The sequence below is a fragment of the Neodiprion lecontei genome, chromosome 4, assembly GCF_021901455.1.
Source record: "Neodiprion lecontei isolate iyNeoLeco1 chromosome 4, iyNeoLeco1.1, whole genome shotgun sequence".
In the NCBI taxonomy this organism is placed as follows: domain Eukaryota; kingdom Metazoa; phylum Arthropoda; class Insecta; order Hymenoptera; family Diprionidae; genus Neodiprion; species Neodiprion lecontei.
Window position 1 is genome coordinate 617,863 of NC_060263.1, and position 20,433 is coordinate 638,295.

Here is a 20,433-nt window from a genome sequence, read left to right on the forward strand (position 1 = left end):
TTTCCAAGGACACGGGGCGAGCATAATTTTCTGATAAAAACGATTAACGACTTCAGCTCTGGTACGTGACTCTTGGGCACGGCGGGTTTAACAGTTAGCCATACGGTACAAGATTACATTATCAAGGTGGCTTGCAGCAGGAATCTTGAGAAGAGAGCGTCGTGATATAGGACAGCGAGTGTCGAGTCGTAAAATTAAATTCCTCCTGGTACACATGTAAGCCGTATACTTCTCCGAGGTATACGGATGTGTACTTTTTGTGGCGAATTCCGCATCGTTAATGGTCGAAATTTCAAGCTATGAAATAAAACCGGACAAGTGCGAGTATTTTTTTTTTTTTTTTTTTTTTTTATGCTATACAACTCAAAATTAACTATTTATGGACCTTGTTCTTTACTTCCGCTGCGAGAACTTGCTTCTCTGCGAGTTTCATGATTCTAGGTCAATGGGAAGTATCCTATGGGTTTTGACAAGTGAGTTTGCGAGTATAAACACATGCGACATAAATGGCCATATCTCTATTGATTGCGCTGACTTACAATTAGAAGCTTGAATTTTTGTCATTTCCAAGGTATCGTAGACCTTAGTATTCGATATTAATTTCATCTCAATACCGCTACTCGTTCCACGGAAAAAAGGTCTTGTGGACAAATGGACATCGAAGTGATCCTGTAAGGGTTGCGTTTTTTTTTCATTTTAAGCTACGGAACCCTAAAAACGAGATGCTCACCGTAAAGACAACGCCTCTCCAGCTCAGTGCAGCATTTGAATATACCGACCGCACTTCCGGATCAAGTCCTGAAACACAAACGCGTAAAGAACAAAAATTAGAATTCCGTAAAGCGAGAGAAATACATAGATAGATAGATAGAGAGGAGATTTCAATAAAGAAGAGGATGACACATTCAATAAATCTTTATCGAGTTTCCGTTGAAGCGCGTCGTCGCGAATGGAGGAAAATGGCCAATAGCTCAAGCGAACGGTGAACGTCGGTGGTCCGAGATATGAGGGGGCGAGGGGGAGCTTTCGTATCGGCACGGTGGCTAATGACTGGGAGAGCTGGAATCCCGACGGGACTCGTATAAGCTAGGCGACGCAAGCCCCCGAGTTTCGAGTGGTGCCCATCGAATCGATACGGATCAATCCGCCGACCCGTGAGAGACGAAGTTCGGTCCCTTTGGTCCCTACGGGTGCGTTCCTTTTAACCCCCCTTCTTCGCCCCATTCTCACTCCTCGCCACTTTCTCTCACTCTATCTCACTCCCCTTCTCTCCCTCCTGCTTTACTTTTTCTGAAAATCGAAAGTATTCCGATACGTTCGCTCATGCAGGGAATTGGTGTCTTACCCGCGGTGTAGTATAGAATGCATTGTAGCTGATAATCCGAAGTTTGTTGCACGATAAAGAGGCAGAGAAAGAGAAAAATTATGGAACAAAGAAGATACAACTGGTTAATCAAAAATGACTTTTATACAGTTTTGCGGCAGGTAGAATTATTATACCTGAATGATACACATCGGCAGCTGTTTCGTACGCGAGTGTGTAATAATAATGACAAATTACAGCTTCCGATAATTAATTTCACCACTGCCGTTCGTATTTCAATACAGATACAGGTACGTGTAATATATATAGCCTATGTATTGTATGCATTTGCGTATAACCGAAGTCTGCAGATACGGGGTCAAGTTATTCGTGACGATGTTTAATTAAAGAAGAAATCGTTTTTACGCTCAGCGGTATTAAATGGAGCGTAACCGAAGCACGTGTCAAGATTATATATTATATAGTCTCGGGGCCATACACGATCCGAGCGGGATGCCAAAAAGTAGGGTAGCGGAGAGTGAGAGAGGGGGAGAGAGACAGAGAGAGAGAGAGAAATAAAAAAAAAACAAAAAACACCAAGAGACGAGATGAGATTGAAAATAGAAAGCAAAGGAAAATAAAATCTACACACCTAGTTGCAAGACAGGCATTTGGCAATCGGACAATAAGTCACGCCTCGAGTCTATAGACCTATCCCCTCCCGCCCCTCACAGTTACCTCAGCTATAACGTGGAGTGTGATGAAGAGGTTTTTCACACCGACGGTTAAAGCGTGCGTAAAGTGACGTGATGACGATGGGTAGAGTAAAAAAAAAAAAGAAAATCCTCGAAATCTTTCTTTCTTTATGTTTTTTTATTTGGAGTAGGCGCAATTTGCCTAGATTGGCTGGTATGATGATGTAAATTTTTTCTCAGATAGTAGCACTAATGCCCGCTAAAACCACGCAGTTACAGAATTTTTTTAACATTATTACTCTTACAATAAAATATATACCGAGAAAAAATGTTTTTCCCATGTTATTTCCATACAAAAGACTTGGATCACAATGCGGACTATCTTACAACATTGAGATAAAAATTGGAAAAAAAATAGGCAGTTGTTTTTAAATTATTTCACGTTGATTCGGGGGTGGTGGGACGGAGAAAATTTGTCAACGCCGTAAATGAGGCACCGCCCCAGTGTACACAATAGACGGAAAAGAATATAATCCTGATATATTATACACGGTAAGCCATAGGAGAAGAAAGTTAATTTCCCGCGAGGGAGAGGAGAAGAACATGGACGGCTGCTTCTTGTTTTAGGAGCGAAGGGGTCCCCCAGGGGTTGAGAAGATCGGTGGAAGGTGATGGTGACGGTAATGATTCGAGGGTTTAATTTCAGGCGCTAACGAATCTCCTTTACACAACACGCAATCGTCTTCCGTGTTAACGAGCCGCAGCACCCGTCAGCTGTGCTTTGTTCCGCGGTATATGTACAGTATAACGGGGGTGGCAGTCAATCCTCCTCCCTTACGCATAGCTGCGCGTAGCTACGCCCCGAAGAAGAGAATTGACGAGTTCCGTACGTAACCGCCGCGAAGTTGGATGCGAGGAGTTGTGGGTGGAGGCGGTAGAAAACAGGCATTTACCCTCATCCGCGCTGCTAATTATTTCGCAGCCTGCACCCGCGCGTAAAAACACCGAGACAGGGAGAAACGAAATCGACGCGTAACAAAACCCCGTCACGTATTAGGTATAAACAGAGTCGGGTCTAATACTTTTATCCACGATACTTTTTCCGCTCTGTCGAACAAAGCGATCTTCTTCAAACTCCCCGAAATACGTTACAAATAAATAATGGGGAAAAGATAAAGACGGCTAAAGGTAAAAAAAAAAAAAAAAACAAAAAACTACAACAACCAAGACGACGACGTAGGTGTCATCAACTTTTTTCGATATCCCTCATACGTTCCGCGAAATTGTTGTGCCTGGCCTACGGAGATTTGATCTTGATCGTCACGCGATATTCGATAAAGTGTTTCGTAAGTATATAAAGAAGAGAAGAAATTCCAAGAAGCGTCTACACACGTAGACAGACTTGAGTTGCGTTTTTATCTCTCTAGGAGGCGGTATACGCGATGAATTTTTTTCAGACCTTCACCCCCGTACAACAACTTCATTTTAACGTCGAGAAAGTGCTAAACACATACCTGTCGCCAACGTTTCGCATATAAAAGTTTGGAAGAAAGGATTTCGTCTCGAAATTAAAAAAAAAAAAAAAAATTAAAGGTGTCGTCAGAAGGTAAAAGAAAGAGTGAGAGAATAGAATAAAATAGAACGTTCGTTATTATCATACTAGGGTGAAGAACCATGAGTATAAAGAGAGCAGAGAAGACAAACAGTAGTATCTTAAAACTAATTAAAGCTAGTGTGAAGAGAAGATAGAATAGATAGAGTTAGAGAGAAAGATGATGATAATGATGATGAGGATATTTATTTGGCTCTGGGGTTCAACCCGTGAGTGCACATTACACAAATTGGTTGTACAAAGACAAATATAAAGACCTTAAAACTGACTTAAAAGCTAAGACACGGAGAGAAGGAGAGAAAAAATTACAAATGTCCAGTCGACCGAGTGGCGCGTAAAGGTGTGTTTCAGTATAAAACGGGTGAGAGGATCGTGGCAATCTATCGTCAAGGGGGTGGGGAGGGTAGAGGGGGCGGCATTATTATTAATAACAAATAATAACACGTTTCCGTAGAGAGAGGTATGGTACATAAGAGAAATAGAAAGGAAGAGAGGATAAACAATAATTTATCGAGGACGTAGCGGGAGGGGAGAAGGCGAGACAAAGAGGTTGTGAAAGCGTGGCGGCGTGGTCCTATAGCCGAAGGGTTGGCGAGGGGCGGGAGGGTGGAGGGTTGGCCCGGGTCCAAGTTTCTGGCGTTCATCGCAGACGCCGAGGGAGGACGGGCCATGATAAACACCTACAACGTTGAAGGGTCGCGAGGAAGAGTTATACCCAAACGAAAACCACCCCCAAACCCGAGAGCGAGGAGGAACCCGTCTGTCGCCGATGGTCCCGTGAATCGACCGAAAAAAGAAGAAAAGTAAGCGAAAACAAAGGAGAATAAGAATAAGAAGAATAAGAAGAAGAAGAAGGAGGAGGAACGACATCAAGACGAACCGTAAAACAAGATGACCGTCATCGGTTAATTCATGTATCTCCGCTTAAGCGCGACGCGTCTCGCCGATCGGAAGTCGGTATAAACGCGCCTCACTTACCGCGGAGATGAGCCTGATAGAACTAACTTGTTTTCGTGTCTTCATCCCTGATGTATTAATTTCCGTTGCAAAAGTGCGCTTCACGCTGTAACGAGACGCAAGGCTCGAAAAAATCGTCACGTTTAACACGAGTAGGTATGTATGAAGAATTTTCCGAAGGTTGCAGTCTTCACCAATCACATGGCTGAAGATTGTACTAGGTAAGTGGCTTTGTTCTTTTTCTGTTATTATTATCCCAGTGAGATTAGTGAGTAACCAAAACGATTGTTTGTTTTAACGTAGATACTATAATAATAAACAAATGTCCCCTTACCACGGGTCGAAACGTTGACAAAAGATCTTTTTGATGTGGTTTTTTTTTTCTAAGATGACCTACATACATCCAAGAATTTTCTACAAAAAAACATGAGGTCAAGATCTACTCCGCACTCTTTTGCAAGGTGCGAGGAAACGGTGAGTGAATGATGAAATGGTTTATGGTAGATGGATACAATATTTGTCCCATGCAAAAGCGCGATGAACCGGCACGCGAAATTACGGCGACGCGTGTGAATCGAGGAAGTGTCGGAAGATCCGTCCAAGAAAATATCGGAAAAGCGCATGGGCTGGGTCTTGGAAAGCTGGTAGGCGGTAGGGTGGAGGTTACCTCGACTCTTTGCCGTCTCTCGGAGGCAAGCGAGCGAGCAATTGGACCTCAGCCATATCTTTGACCGACGGGACAGATGTGAGAAAATATTCACGATTACTGGTCTTCACCGAAGGCGTTCCGGCGTCCTCCTTCTCTTCCCATTCCCTCCGTCCTCGCCTCTCCGTTCTCTACGCGTCCCGACACGCGAATAATAGATTCGTGTGGCTGCATGGTTGGTCGGTCGGTTGTTCTGGGAAATCTTACGAGGATAGAAATTGGCACAAGGCTCCATTCGCCATCTTGACAAACACCACGTGGTTCCTCTTTTACTTCTTTCGATTACATATTCCAATGTGCATATATCACGGCTGAGTAAAGAAGGGTGAAGTTGGTAACGTTGACCTAACGAGACATCATGGAAAAAACAACAGTTGTCTCGTCGATTCTCTGTAATCGTGTTATAAGTAAGCTTCGTTTTGACAACCAACTCGTTTTGAACCCTGACCGCGCTTCTTCATCCTCATCATTTTCATCGAATATCAATCACTACCCCTGCACGGTTCCTTTTCCCTCATCAACGCGACTCCAATCATCGCGCGACAAGCAGCGTGGTCTCGGATGTTCAAAGGGCGAAAGGGATAGCATGATGAAACGGATCGGAGAACAGACGGTCGTTCCGCAGACCTGTCTGGTCCGCACTCTTGTCCAAACAACGTGTGTTTCACAAAGGTGGAAGGAGACGGATGAAAATAAAAAGAGTAAAAAAGAGAAACCAAATATGCGGGAAACTTGAACACGGTTCGGGTTGATCATAGACGATATAACATACCGAGCCGTCGGACCTACATATATGTATAGCCAAGTTACACCTACTAAGGTCGGAAGTTTTCGAATTTTCGGCACGCCAACAACGAGCCTAGCAAAGTAAATGACATATCAGAAGGAACGAAATTTCAGATATGCAGTTTTGTATTCCCCTCGAATAAACAATACTTGATCCTGGTGCTCCGAGGTACTTACTCTCTCTCCCCCTCTCCCACCCTCTGTTTCTCTCTCTCTCTCCTTGAAAAAAGTCGTAACACTACGTCGTCGTAAAATGTTGCAGAAATGGAAGAATATATGAACCAGAACTGAATAAAGCGTTTTTCCCCGATAAGAAAGTCCCTCGCGGCGTTTTCGGAGTGCAGAAGAATACGGTATACTTGTATACTTATAGGTATCATTTTCCACAGCATTACGTAATCCAAAGAAACAGCATTTCTCAGTCCGTATTATTCTTCTTCACTGTTTTCGAGCATACCTCGCCTAAAGCCAATGAAAAATCTCCCTAAGCCATCGCGATTCGCACCGCATAAAAAAATCCTTCCCCCATTCCTCTCGGGCATATTTTAGATTTTGTATCCAACGATTAAACTCGTTGATATTACATTTTTTTTCTTTTTTTTTTCTTTTGTTTTGGTTACTTTTTACAACCCTGTTACAGCCTAGCGACCGTCGGCGCGTTTTTTCATCCCAAAAATAACTTTCGACGCAAGAAGCGAAGGGATGAAAACGGGAAAATGGTTCTTCACGCGAATGGACGTTACGACGTAATTTCCAACTCGGCCGAAACGCGTCGGGGTGGTTTTGGAGTGTCGAGATGTCGTCCGTCCGTACATCCGGTTCCGAGCATGGCGGCGCCGGGGATTGTAATGTACGTATTTCTATAGAGAACGCGAAAGCGCCCCCCTCCCCCTCCTTCGCCGCCCTTCTTCATCCTTCGTCTATCCGCATCGGCGCCCTCGCTCGCAGCTCGCACACATATCCATACAGCTGTACGGATGTTACAGACTTTCTAGCTGCTGCACCTGTTACCCTCGTTCCGCGGACAAAGCCGACCCCCTCCCCCCTCCTTCTCAACGTTCATCCCCTTTTTCGCAAAAGTCGAAGGGATGCATGGCAGGTGATGCATGCGCCATTCTTCTTCCCCCCCGGCGACTGTGTACCTACACGTGTAGGTATGTGCCTGTGTACGTTGCACTCTATCAAAAAAAATTCGCTGTTTTTTTTTTCAAAATTCAAGACGAAAATATAGTTCCAAATGACGGAGAAGAGACGCTGTTGTTCAAGTTTCAGCTCTTAATGTTAATATTTAGAGGTGCGTCGTCGTGATTTTGTATTTCCCAGTTAGATAACATGGGATATTTTTTTTTTTTTAACTTTCAAACTTTATATCTCGTCAAGGCATTAGTTAAGGTCTCTTTTAATTTTATGATAAATCCACTCTTTCAAAAGTTATTCAAGGATCTTAAATACCTTTTGACCTTAAATAACTTTTGGATTTATCATAAAATGATATGAGACCTTTTTTGTAGAGCTTTCAACTCCCTACAAAAATACGTTCTGGTCCTATCAGTACACTGACGCGTTGACGCGTTATAAAATTCAAAAGTTAAGTAAAAAAAATTCCCCACGTTATTTACGTGAGAAATAGAAAATCGCGACGATGCACCGCAAAGTTTAATAATATTAAGAGCTAAAACTTGGATGGCATGTTGTTTTCACCGTTAGGAACAATATTTTCGTGTTGAACTTTGAAAAAAGGAAAAAAAAATACATTTTTTCATACAGTCTAATGTACATACACACACACACACACACACATTCGTTTCTCTCTCTATCTTAGGTTTACTTCATTTATTTACCAGTCTGTTTATTACTATTATCATTGACATTACGATTTTTTGTCGTCCCGCTGTTACACCTTCCGATATTAAGCGTACACCGCACGATAAACAATGTATTTATTATAATATGCCGCATAGGGGTGTAATTGTTGTAGCTACCGTACAGACCTTAAAAGACCGACGCGTCAGCTGCTGATTGACGGGATTAATTGTTATAGCAGGGTTGTTACCGTCGACGTCGCAATTACGGTAATTGAAAATCCGAATTGCTGCTGCCCGCGGAGCCTGACGAACGAACGTTGGATGAAAATTATATTCAACGAATTAATACTCGGGTGTGCAAACGGGGGCGGTTTAGCCGATTAGCTCTGCTCGATATTTTCCTTTTTTCTCTTTCTCTCCAACTAATTATTGAGTTTTATTACAGGAGTAGAGCGTACCCTCGTTATAAAAATGTCGATCAAATCTACATAGCACGTATACATATACATATATATATATATGTATATACATGTATATATATTAATTATTATACGTGCTCAATGAGAGGGAAATGAAATAACCTCGACTAACATAAACCTTCGGTAAAAAAGTCTATCGAAGTTTCTCTACGCTATGGGAGGTGGAAAATATATTTTAACGAGAGAAGACTTTCATCTGTATAGAAGCATCGCGAAAAATAATGTTACAAAGCGTCTGATCTAAATTCCGCAAATAAATATATATTATAATAATATGCGAACGATAAGCCTGCGGAAAGACGGGAATCCCTGCGGCATATACGTAATACATAATACATATATACGTATATACATTATATATACATCTATATAATAATAAAAAGGAAAATGACGCGATAAGAGATAAGATTCGTAAAAGGTACGTTATTACACGCATATATATGTATAATATGTATATATATATATGTGTGTGTGTGTGTGTGTGTGTGTGCATATATATTTGTATGCATATGTATGTACGAGGTTTGGGGCGTATAATGTATAACCGCGTATAACGCAATACATACAACCATGTACGTACGATATAGCTTTCGCTAAAATTTTATCGCGCTACGCGGGTGTTGAAAAAGAATCCCCGTTTAAACCTGGGGCTCTACGTGTTACACCGCAGATACGTGAGGCGAGGTATTCCGCAAGCCGCCGCCACGTGCATGTAGGCACATACGTACCGATACCACACCTACGGTATTATACATATACGTGTAATAAGGCCGTGCAATAATACCGCGACATGTGCCGGTATTTCCGTATCGCCTTATTCCCTTTGCGGCGTACGAGAGGGAACATTAGTGATAAAGGGATCAACTTTTATATCCCCCATTCTACTCTAACCCTCCCCCCGCACCTAGCCGTAAGACCGGATCAACTTTTACCTATGCCTATTATACGTCTATACATATATAGGAGTTTCTTTATTCCTTTTCCAATTTTTTTCTCTTTTTTATTCCTTTCTTTATTTTTTTAATTATTTCCCCTTCACACGTACACGGTTAGGTCAGGGCAGTTACCACCACGAGATGATTTGGTACTAAATGCGTTATAAAAGTAGACAATTACCTGAAAACTGATTGAATCGTGTTGCACCGTAGTACATTAAATTACACAGGTCAATAAAGCAAAAATTTCTTACTCTTTTTTTTTTTTGCTTCCCTAATTTTTTCCTTGAATGTTGATGCCTCGAGAAGGAAGGATTTACGAATAAGTTCACGATTATATCAGAGTGGTCCTAGTTTTCACGTTATTGGAGTATTTAAAGGAGGGGGATGGTTTCTAATATAATCATGATTTTATTCGTAAATTCTTCCTTCCCGAGGCGTCAAAATTCAGGAGAAATATAAGGGCAACCATAATAGCAAACAAAAATAAGTAAATAAACTACTCCTTTTTTTTGTCAAGCTGTGTACTATCTTTTTGACAAACTTTCGATATTAAAACAAAAATAGAATTTTTCATACATGTAGATATTAATTTTTTGAGTAATGTATGAAAATGTCGCTAAAATAAATAACCAGAGCAAATTTCGAAAAACTAACAAATATCAAGGGTAACAAAACACTTGTTGACCAGTGTTACTACAGACTGTTATTTTTTTTTTTTAATCGCAACGCAGCATCACAAGAGCTTTCATACTGCTATACGCTACGTATTGGAAAAATTAATTGACAATCAATATGCACTACCTGTGCATTACACATTACATGCATGAATATACAGCAAACAAACGAGCTTCGTAGAATATGCATGCATGTGACATGCACGCATATAATAATCTACATATCTATCTACGGTAGGTATGTACAGGCATTTGCTGTCCGTTTCATACCCAAACACACGGATGATAAACAGATAAATCATGCGTATAAGGTATTAGGCGTGTATAGAATGAGGGGAGGGTGAGCAGGACACCGGGCTCAACCGGCAAGTTGGAATACTATTTTCGTGTTGCGGCCCCTCGCCTCCCCGCCGCAGGAGGAAGGACATTAATGATAAAAGGATCAACTTTTATAGCCCCGTTATCCACGCTCTGCCGAATCGATCCTTGAGTTAACGCAAATGGATTACATATATATATATATGCGAGAGAGAAAGAGAGAGAGAAAGATTGGTATCAGGGTGCAGGATACCCTGCAGGTATAAAAATACATACCGTGGATATATTTTTTTCAACACTTTTTGTGACCTTTCGAGTAGCCAGATTTTCACTGAAAATTATTACGAGGCTGAAGTCGGTAGCGCGAACGTGAACGTGAACGTGTCGAAACGTTGAAACAAAAATTACTGTTTTTCTACCTACGGAGAATAATCGAAGAAGTTGAATTTACAAAATCCGAGTTGTTTGTCGATGCTTCATCAAGGGTTTACTAAATTTCAGGTAATCCTAAAGTAGCAAAATAACCAGTTTCACCAAATCAACACCCACCCGTACATCAGCTGCGATGATTTGATAAAAAGAGAAGAAAAAAAAAACTAAAGAAAAAAAAAACCATCAACACGGCAAACAATATTTTGAATATTCATTTTTCATTCGCGCGATGTCAATTTCCCTCTTTCATTTCTTTCGCATTCCCCGGCTTTTGGGGTTCATCCGGTAAAACGGAACGCGATGCGGATACACAACGCGTCGTATCGCATACATCTACCGTATGCAGTATACTATACACAAACAAATACCGTAAAATATCTGCAGGCTTCGGTTGTTCGGTATATCCGCCGTTACGCGATTTTGAGAACAGATACGTATGTACGTGCAATATACGTACGCACGTAAATACATGTATGACATGCATGTATGCATGTGTGATATGTAGAGATACGTGATACGCGCGGTACGTGATACGGACGCGGTATAAAGGGGTGAGGGCAGGGTGTCGGGGGTGGCGGGCGCGAACGAGATACGTGCAGCATCAAGGGGGAGTATATGTGTGGGGGGTGGGCTGGGGACGGGGGAGGAAGGGACGCTGGGATTCGGATCACGTTGTGGACTGCCCCCTACTTAACTATCCATTAAATATGACCGGTAGCTCGCTCTCTCCGAATGGCAACCCGGTTGGATCGCCCTCCATCCCTCCATCCCTCCACCCCTCTGCTCTACTCTCCGCTCCTCTCCTCTCTATCGGCCTGATACGTATAACGCGTGCATCACGTCTCGGTCTAAGTACGAGGGTCTGCTGGCGATTATTCCACGAGGGTAACGGCAGCCTCAATCCTGCAACCACGAGGAGCCAATCCGCGAATCGAAATTTTCATCCAACGACTTAGCCCCGTTTGTGTAACAGGATGTATCGTTACAAAGGGTTGAATCGGCCGTTTTGTCACCTTTTTTGATCTAGTATTCACCGTAGATAAAAAGAAAGACGCGTAAAAGCCTTCATATTATGTCATAAAATGAATAAGCTTGCTGCGAAAACCAACATTATTGTAAATAAAAACAGTCTTGTTTCGGACATTAAACTGTGTAAAACACGCGCTTACATTAAAGCGATTTTTTCTCATCCTTCAATTTTTGCTCCCTGTTTGTTCGCTTCGTGAGCTTACGAACTTGTTCTATTTACTCTGTAACGCCCGGTTCGTTACAATATAATTATACCCACAATACGAGATAAGAGAATCCGCCGAAGGGAGGAGAGAGTTTAGGTATTATTATTATTATTATTATTATTATTATTATTATTGACATGTAGAAACGACGACGACGATATCGCGTAGGTACGTAATTAACGAATGAGAAAAGTTTTCAACTTTGGGGATCTCGAATGTTGTGGTAGTGATAAAAATTAGCAATCTCCCGTAGACTAATTGTGAGATATCCAGCTTCTGCGCAGTCGTTCTTTCCTATAAACCCCCCCGCCCCTCTCTCCGCCCCCTCATCACGCCTCGTCTCCCTTTCCCTTTGACGTGAATTGCCTCATTAATCTGGCATTAAATCCGGGTAAGTGATTACAGCTTTGCTGGAAAGAGAAATGGATTTTTATTGGAGTCAAAGCTCGAGTACTCCATCCGCCCCATCGCCCCTGCAAGTACTACGTCATCCCTCTCTCTCGCTCTCTCTCCCTCTCTAAAACGTATAATACGATACTCCCGATACCTACTACGCAAATATATGTAGTAATGTACCTATTTATAAACATTATATACGTTGTACCTGCCGACAGCAGCTTGATTATAGACATGTTTCATCATCTCATCGAGCGCGATGCGTCGGACGTTTCGGATAATCGAACCTTTGATTTTTATTACCCAGGCCAGCAAAGAGAAATTTAGTTGTTTTTGAGTTTCTACGCAGAGAAATAAATTTCGATTCTATACATCGAATAATAACCAAAACCTTTATTCGTTACTTATTAAGTTTGTTTTTGTCGTTTTAACGTTAATAAATAATTCTTCAAATTTTCTGTTCATCGCTGATATGGATGGGTGCCTGTTCGGAAGACAAAGGAAAACATTTTCAACAAGATGCGATGGACTTTATCGTTAACGTTATCAGGGGCGGTATAACGAGTGCATGATGGGAAATTACGTTTGGAGTTTGATACGAGAAAGTCCGTACGAAAATAGAAGGAGTAAGAAAAATATTCGTTTTTAAACTTTGTTTACCAATTCTTTTAAATTGAAAGTTTATTATTAATTATTGTTTTTGAATGATAGTGATTGAAATGCAAAACTGAAGTTTGTTCAATTGTTATCTACAATAAATGTTTGAAAAAATAGGCAATTTGTCTCAAAATCCGAAATATCGTTCTGATTTCTACAAAAACAAACTTTATCAAATAAAACTATATTTCCATTTACTATTTACGCAGAAAAAATTAAAACTAGACATCTAGAACCAAGACTAAAAACTCGCGTTGACCGGTGTCACGGAGTTAGTTTTTTTTTTTATCCATTTTTTGCATTGGTCGTAATATGAGAGAGAGGAAAAAGTGCCCCCCTTATAACTACTCCTACACGATGTGTTATATTTTTCTATAACACGAAATTCGTCCTGCACGTTATCAAAACCGAAGCTGTACTTCGGAGTGTACGACGACTGTCGAAATTTATGAAGTCATTTCCACTTCTCGGGACCCCGGCGTCAGTTCATCGTTTTACCGTTGCAACACATCCTCTTATGTACCAAACACACACGCATACCGCCTCTAGCCATACAAATATACAACGCCGTATATACCTGTATAAATACACAGAGAAAACTTTCGGCCATTTCTTATTAGGTGTAACATATACTTATTCTTCTCTCATCGCCAGCGTGCCGCTTCGTTCTTCGCTGTACTTTTTAAGCGTTACAAAATCAGGGAGGGAGGAACAAGTTTTACTGGACCTACGGTCGAAATATTTTAATAACCTCCTGTAATTTAGCGTAATTAGTTCCCCTGCTCCCTAATTTCAAGAGCTTTACATACGGGTCGGGAATTGGAAAAATTGACATGTAGGCCTTTTCGACTGCACGCGGCAGCGTCGAATAAAACGAGCCGTAAACGAATTGGTATGGAGTGAGGCAGGGAGGGAGGGAAGGGTGTGAAAGATTGGAGGGACGACGCAACCTGCGGGATACAGACGTCGCGGGTTGGATATTGGCGGAATCAGTCGAGCAGCACGTACCTAGTCCCAGCCTAGCTCTCGCTCCTCGCAAAAAAGTACATCGTTCCTCCCGCTCGTCCAAGCTATAAACTCCATTGCAGTTGCAGCCTGACTCTGAACGCATAAAGCAGACCGCAGGAGGTGCTTTTCGAAACGAATGATCGCGTCGAGTTCGTACGTGAGAGAAAAAAAAACGGAAAAAAAAGGTAAATTCAGAGACAATGTTATTATGCTTATTTATACTCATGTTTATTTTAACCGCTTGTAAGACCTGCGGTCTTATATTATTCACGGAATGAAGCGGGAATTGCGAAAAAGGGACATCTCGAAACGGACGACGGGCGGAGGAAGTAGCCGATGTGTAAGGAAAGGTGGTGCAGGGTGTAGAAATCAATAAGAGTCGGTACGCTATAGGATAGCGAAGCAGTGCGCGGGATGAAAGAGGAAAAGAGAAAAAGACGGGGGAGGGTAAAAACACGGAAAGAAAGAAAGACGTATGTATATATATGTGTATAGAAGGAGAGAGAGGGAGGGAGAGGGAAAGTTCGTTAATCGATATTCTGAATTTGGGTTGAAAACTTTTTCTTTCGCTACGCTCTCGTTAAAAGTTATTCGCGATATCGGGCGAACGAGCCCCAGCGAGCATATACCGCGGGGGTTGAGTCCCAAGTTTCTGCATCGAATATATCGTCAAGTACGATATACTCCGCTCTGCTAAATTGCCTATTAAACCGTGCATCGGATGTAAAGTGTAGTCAAAGGAATGTAAAAATGAAAAGAATGAAGAAAAAATAGAACCAAGAAAAAGAGGCTTTGAACCAGTAATAACTGAATAGAGTTATAACGAGCTTTATCAGAATACTATCCCCATATTGCGGAGAAAAAGAATTCAATTAAAGAAAAAAAAAAAAAACGCAAAGTGGTACTCAAAAAGAGAAAACAGTTGTCAGTAATTAAACTTTGTAGTTTTTTTTTTTTCACCCAATTCAACTTCATTTGTCTCTTTTATTATAATAATTTTATGTGCGTAGTAATGTTGACCGTACACCGTAGATTCGTGACAAAAACAGTCGGCCGGGGTAAAATATGTTAAACGAATAACGTGTGATGATAAATTAGAACAACAGATAAGGTGCGGAAAGTAATGAAAACTGGCAATGAGAAGAATTCGCCATAACCTTACGTGCGTATGACAATAATGACGTGGCAGGTATTAAATGTAACAACTATGCAGATCATATAAGAAGAGTGCAACAGGTAAACGTGGATTCGTTCCTCCGCCACCCTGGGGGAGGGATAAAGAGGAGGGCGACCGCGGGTATCGCGTGTCATCGTTCCAACTCTGAGCACCCCCCGCGGTACGGTTTTCGCGCGATAACCCGACGGCATATAACCACGCTGCATGCACATGCCGGCGGTGGTGTGTATGTAACAGAGGCCATTTAACGGCTCAGAGCCCCTCCCGAGGTTTGCGGAATGCTCAGTTCCACCCTCCCCCCCCCCCTTGCTCACCTTACGCCCTTCACGCACTCCGCTCGGGCACTAATGCAACCGGGGAGGGGGGTACGTGCTTGCAGAACCACCCCGCGTTGCACAACGATATGCATAACGACGCGACGACCCTTGATGGAGACAATGGGAAATGAGCAACGGGCCTGCAGACGCCAACAATGCTGCCCCCTTTCTCCCCGACGCGTCACGACGCTCCTGGATTTGCATCCCGGTGCCGATCCTACGCGTGGACGCGAGGTAGACAATGCCCTGGGATACCTCTGCGTACCCGTAACGGTGCAGGGCCCAAAATGGAATGGGATTGATCGATGGACACACGGTGACTGCGCGACGCGACGAGACCGAACTCAAGCGGCAAGAATCGACGAAACTTTTCAAAGCAATCGTACAAGCTAGGTTTATTGTTTTTTACCACCAGACGTAGCTAGTCATTGATTGTGGGGATGCCGAGGATCGACCAAACGATAATCTTACAATGAGAAAGGTGGAGATGCGAACACGCGTCTTGTGTTTGCAGGGATAAAAACAACGAGCCAGGCAATATACCGTACGTAGTACGCGATAAAGGGTAGGTATCTGATGATGACTTTTCGACAGCTAACGCGGAAAAAGTGCACACACGAGCCGTGTTCTGCGGCGTGTAAAGAAGGGCGAGGATCGCTCTCGAGGGTTGGGAGAGCCACTCGGCTTCACCTGCTAAAAGATATAACGACAAACGGCACGATGTAGATATAGCAACCCCGTGTTTGGTATCTATCATCGTCGCCCGTAGCGGAAGCGGAGCCAGAAGTGGTCGGTGGGGGGATGAATCGCCTCTATTGTCTCTGCCGCGCTGCGAGGGGTCGTCCACCCTCGGCTTGCCTCTCGTGATCGTCAAGTGTCAACGACAGGTAAACCAAGAAGCATCCGATGGGAAAGAGAATAGCCCGAGAGTGAGAGAGAATGGGTGGGGGTGGGGGATGGACAAGGAAGAAAAGGGAGTGAAAATTTATTACCGTGGTTATACCCCGAGTGTAAACTTTGCTCCTGTAGTTCGACCACCAACAACTACAGGTACACATACCGAAGCGTCCAGAGATTCTAACGCTAAATCGACAATGATCCTAAGTTTAGCGTGTAACCGTGCAGAATCTACTAACCGTATTGAAATCTCTAATCGGTATGATAAATGCGGTATCTAAGTTAATGGAATATCATTTCTTATAGAGCTAAAAACTGGGTAGTAAATTTGCGAAATATAGCGGAAGCTGTTAGTAGTAAAGGCAGCTGGGCGTCAGACCAGAACGTTTGTGAAACGGAGGAGAGGATAAGGGAGGAAGGAGAAGTCGAGGTTGAGATTCACTTCTTCTTCTTCTACTTCTTCTTGGTAGGTCTAGGCGAAGCTCGACGGCAGTTACTCTCTTCCGACTTTCCGAGTCACTCCTTTACGGATTGCCTCTACGGTAGCATCCGGCCCATCCACCACCCCCAACCCTCGAGATTTCTTCTCCCACTTTATCTTACATCATAGATTTTATACCGCGCTGCATCTCCGTCTCGAAATTCAGAAACTTAAGAAGAAGGCAGAAATTCCAGCCCAAGACTTTATTTTCGCGATTACAGAGATACCCAAGCAAAACGAATAAAGATAGTAAACTGCGTAACAAGGACCGACAAGGATACATTTTAGGACGATATTTTGTGATAAAGAAAAACGAGGGCTGCCCGAACAGATGAGCAGAGCGTACAAGAGATCAGATATGGACCGATGAATACGTGACGTAAAATGGCAAGGAATTGTTCGTCGTATTCATAGGCATGCGTGCGTCCTGTACGGATAAAGAAAAAAAGGGAACAAATAGAGCTCGAATAAAATGCCTGGGCAGAGCGAAACGTCGCGAGAAGTTGAGTAGGGAAAGAATATCTGCAGGGAGAGGCGAAGTCCTGAACTTTAAATTAGATTAGGAACTCTCGCACAGACAGACATACGCACAGAAGCACAAACACACGGACGGACAGACAGACAGACAGATATACGTTTACGAGGGTTGAGGGAATGGTGAGCGAGTTTTTGGGTCCAGCCGCAGACTTAAAAGATTCCAGACAGACAGCCTGCCACCACTTAAGATTCAAAACGTAATCTGCAGCCCGTTGAGGAGAAGAAGAAGAAGAAGAAGAAGAAGAAGAAGAAGAAGAAGAAGAAGAAGAAGAAGAAGAAGAAGAAGAAGAAGAAGAAGAAGAAGAAGAAGAAGCAGCAGAGGCGACGGAGTGTTGTCGGAAAAACATGCAACGAATGAAATTTATGGAGAATGATATCCGACCACATGCACTGTCTACCGGCATAAAATTCCGGACATGAACATAGGTAGGTAGGTATGTAGGTAGGTAGGTGGGTAGGTATAATGATATTGTCGAGCATGTGTATCCGTGAAAGGGTAAGGAAGCGTGAAGAGAACACGAGGAAAATAATGACACGAGAAGCTGCAGAGCACAAGGCAGATATCGTCCGTGTAGTTTTGCACAGGTTTTGTAGTAGCCATGTAATTTTCCTCTCTCGTCCTCAAATAAAACTGTCCTTATTCTGGGCGTTCCGTAAACATACCTCAGAATACAGCTGAGATTTGCGAAAGCCGAAGGGATAAATCTGGCAGCAGCAGCAAGAGGGACAAGAAGTCTTTGAAAACCTTCGCAAGAAGATCGACTTCGTTTTCCTTTGAGGTAGTTTGACGTCATGCGTTCCCCGATTGTGAGATCAGGGCGTAGCTGGTGTTGGATAAACATTTTTCCTCGAGCTGGGGTGAAGTTCGCCCATTGTGTTGTGCGCAACTTGTCTCTGATTCTCTACGCAAGAGAACCTCGTCGTGGATCCGACGCGGATGCTGAAGAATGATCCGACTAGACGAGGATGCGGGGATAGGATTCCCGAAAGGTGGGGGGGGAGACGTACACCTTGTTAGGGGATGAATGAGAGTTGTCAAGGCGGTCCAATTAATGTCAACTCTTCAGCGCGAGCTTACCTTGGCTTACGACCAAACCTGCCCCCCTCTCTATACCTTACCTATACGCTAACTCGAGCCTGCGTCTACGACACTCTTTTACCTACCTCCCTGGAGACCGTGGTATGTATGTACGTACATTATACAACCTCCCGCGCATCATTTCAAGATGCAGCTTAATTTGATAAACACTTCTTCGTCTTATTTTCAACAACCGCGCAGAGCTTATTCACATCGATATATAGAATCGAGCAGTTTCGTAATATTCGGTTGTTTGTCAAAACGTATCTCCTTGAGAATTCCAAGTTTTCCACATCAAATTTACGATTTTTCCAGGTTGACTTCATGCACACGATAGATGAAAGTGCAATAGAAATATGAACAATAATAGTTAAGTTTCGTAGCCTCGAGGTAGCTATAGGCGCGATAGTCAAAATTTGTTCAGAAAAACAGAGTTTCAAAGACATAAACTTTCATGATTTCACTAAATTTTTTATGAACCTAGACTCAAGTTTACAAGATTCCAGTCACGACATGAAATTCCATCAGATTTCCAAGTTTTTTCCAGAGGGTATCAAATTCCATAAGTATTCCATGATTCCAAATTATCCATGACGACTGGACACCCTGAGTTTATAAAAATTTGCCAACGATAATAAAAACAAAGAATTTATCACTGCCATATAAAAAATCTTTAAAATACCAAATTATTCCAATGGCGCTTACATCCGATACCTACCGACTGGATAAATCTATTGTACTATAAAAAGGGGGGGAGGGGGGTATGTGCATGGGTTTACGTCAACGCGTATAGAGTAAAACTATTCGATCCAGCTGATACGGTGAATGGAGGTGCGGGGGCGGGGGTGGAATGGTCGTTATAGAGCCGAGAGGAGGGGGAAGAAGAGGAAGAGGAGGAGGAGGAGGAGGAGGAGGGCGCCTCGCTGACTCAGCCGGGGCGCATAAACGAGATGGGCGGTCCGTGGGATCGAAATATACTACCTTCCTTAAATATATATGTATATATATATATAATATGTGTATATATATATATATATATACATATATATATATATATGCGTGTGTGTTTATATGTGTGTATATATGTATATATATAGCGTATATACCAACCACCCGCGGTCGGACTTTCGACGCTGAGAAGAGCGCGGGATTCTAGGATAAAAAGGGAGCACTAAGAGGAAAGAAAGGGGGGGTAGAAATCGGGGGATGGATGCGGGGTGTGGGCCAAGAATCTTCGTGGCTTAGCTAACGCACTCCTCTTCCTCTTCCTATTTCCCATTCCGCCCGACCTCCCGCGAAGAAATCCTTCCCGCGTCGGGAAGTAGAGAGGGTGGCGGAGAGGAGGGGGGGGGGGGGGGGGGGGGGGGAAATATATGGAAGTTCGTTCGTTCGTTCGTCGGAACTCATATCTCAGAAATCTCTGCCTCCACTTAGCATTTATCTCCGGAATTAGGTTGCGACTATTTTTTATATTTATTGTCCCTATCCCGCGTATTATACATTGAACAGTATCTATAATACATATATTTCATCGTATTTTTTTTTCTCTATCTATCTATCTGCCTGTCTGTTCTTGCGTACATACCTACAAATACATATCACCTTGAACGTCTTATATGTTATACACAGTGATGGACGAAAGTATTCGCGCAGTGAATGAATTTAAATAAAATAAGGAACGATTTTTTTTCATTAATTTATTTATTCACACGTGTGCTGTTTTAATTCACGCCTGCAGGATAGTAACGTAAAGAAACGTATAGAATCGGACTTGTGTTACGTAGCTAATATTACACGAAGACGAGTCGCCTTTATGGCAAGGACAAAAGTATTCATACGCTACGTGTACGAATACTTTTGTCCCTCGCCGTACGTTAGCGGTTTATTCTGTCGATTTATATCTCTTTGATCTTTTTGTGCCTGCGCAAAGTTGTTTTTTTTTTTC

The 20,433-nt window shown here is 42.7% G+C and overlaps 1 protein-coding gene across 5 annotated transcripts in view; it reads right to left on the minus strand.

The window, feature by feature from the left end:
• The window catches only part of LOC107220528, a 186,157-nt gene that overhangs the window by 153,181 nt on the left and 12,543 nt on the right, over window positions 1–20,433 (minus strand). For all 5 annotated transcript variants that reach the window (XM_046736336.1, XM_015659171.2, XM_046736332.1 and 2 more), the window contains exon 2: window positions 731–798. The gene's annotated coding sequence lies outside the window, so the exon portion shown is untranslated. The remainder of the gene's footprint in view (window positions 1–730; window positions 799–20,433) is intronic.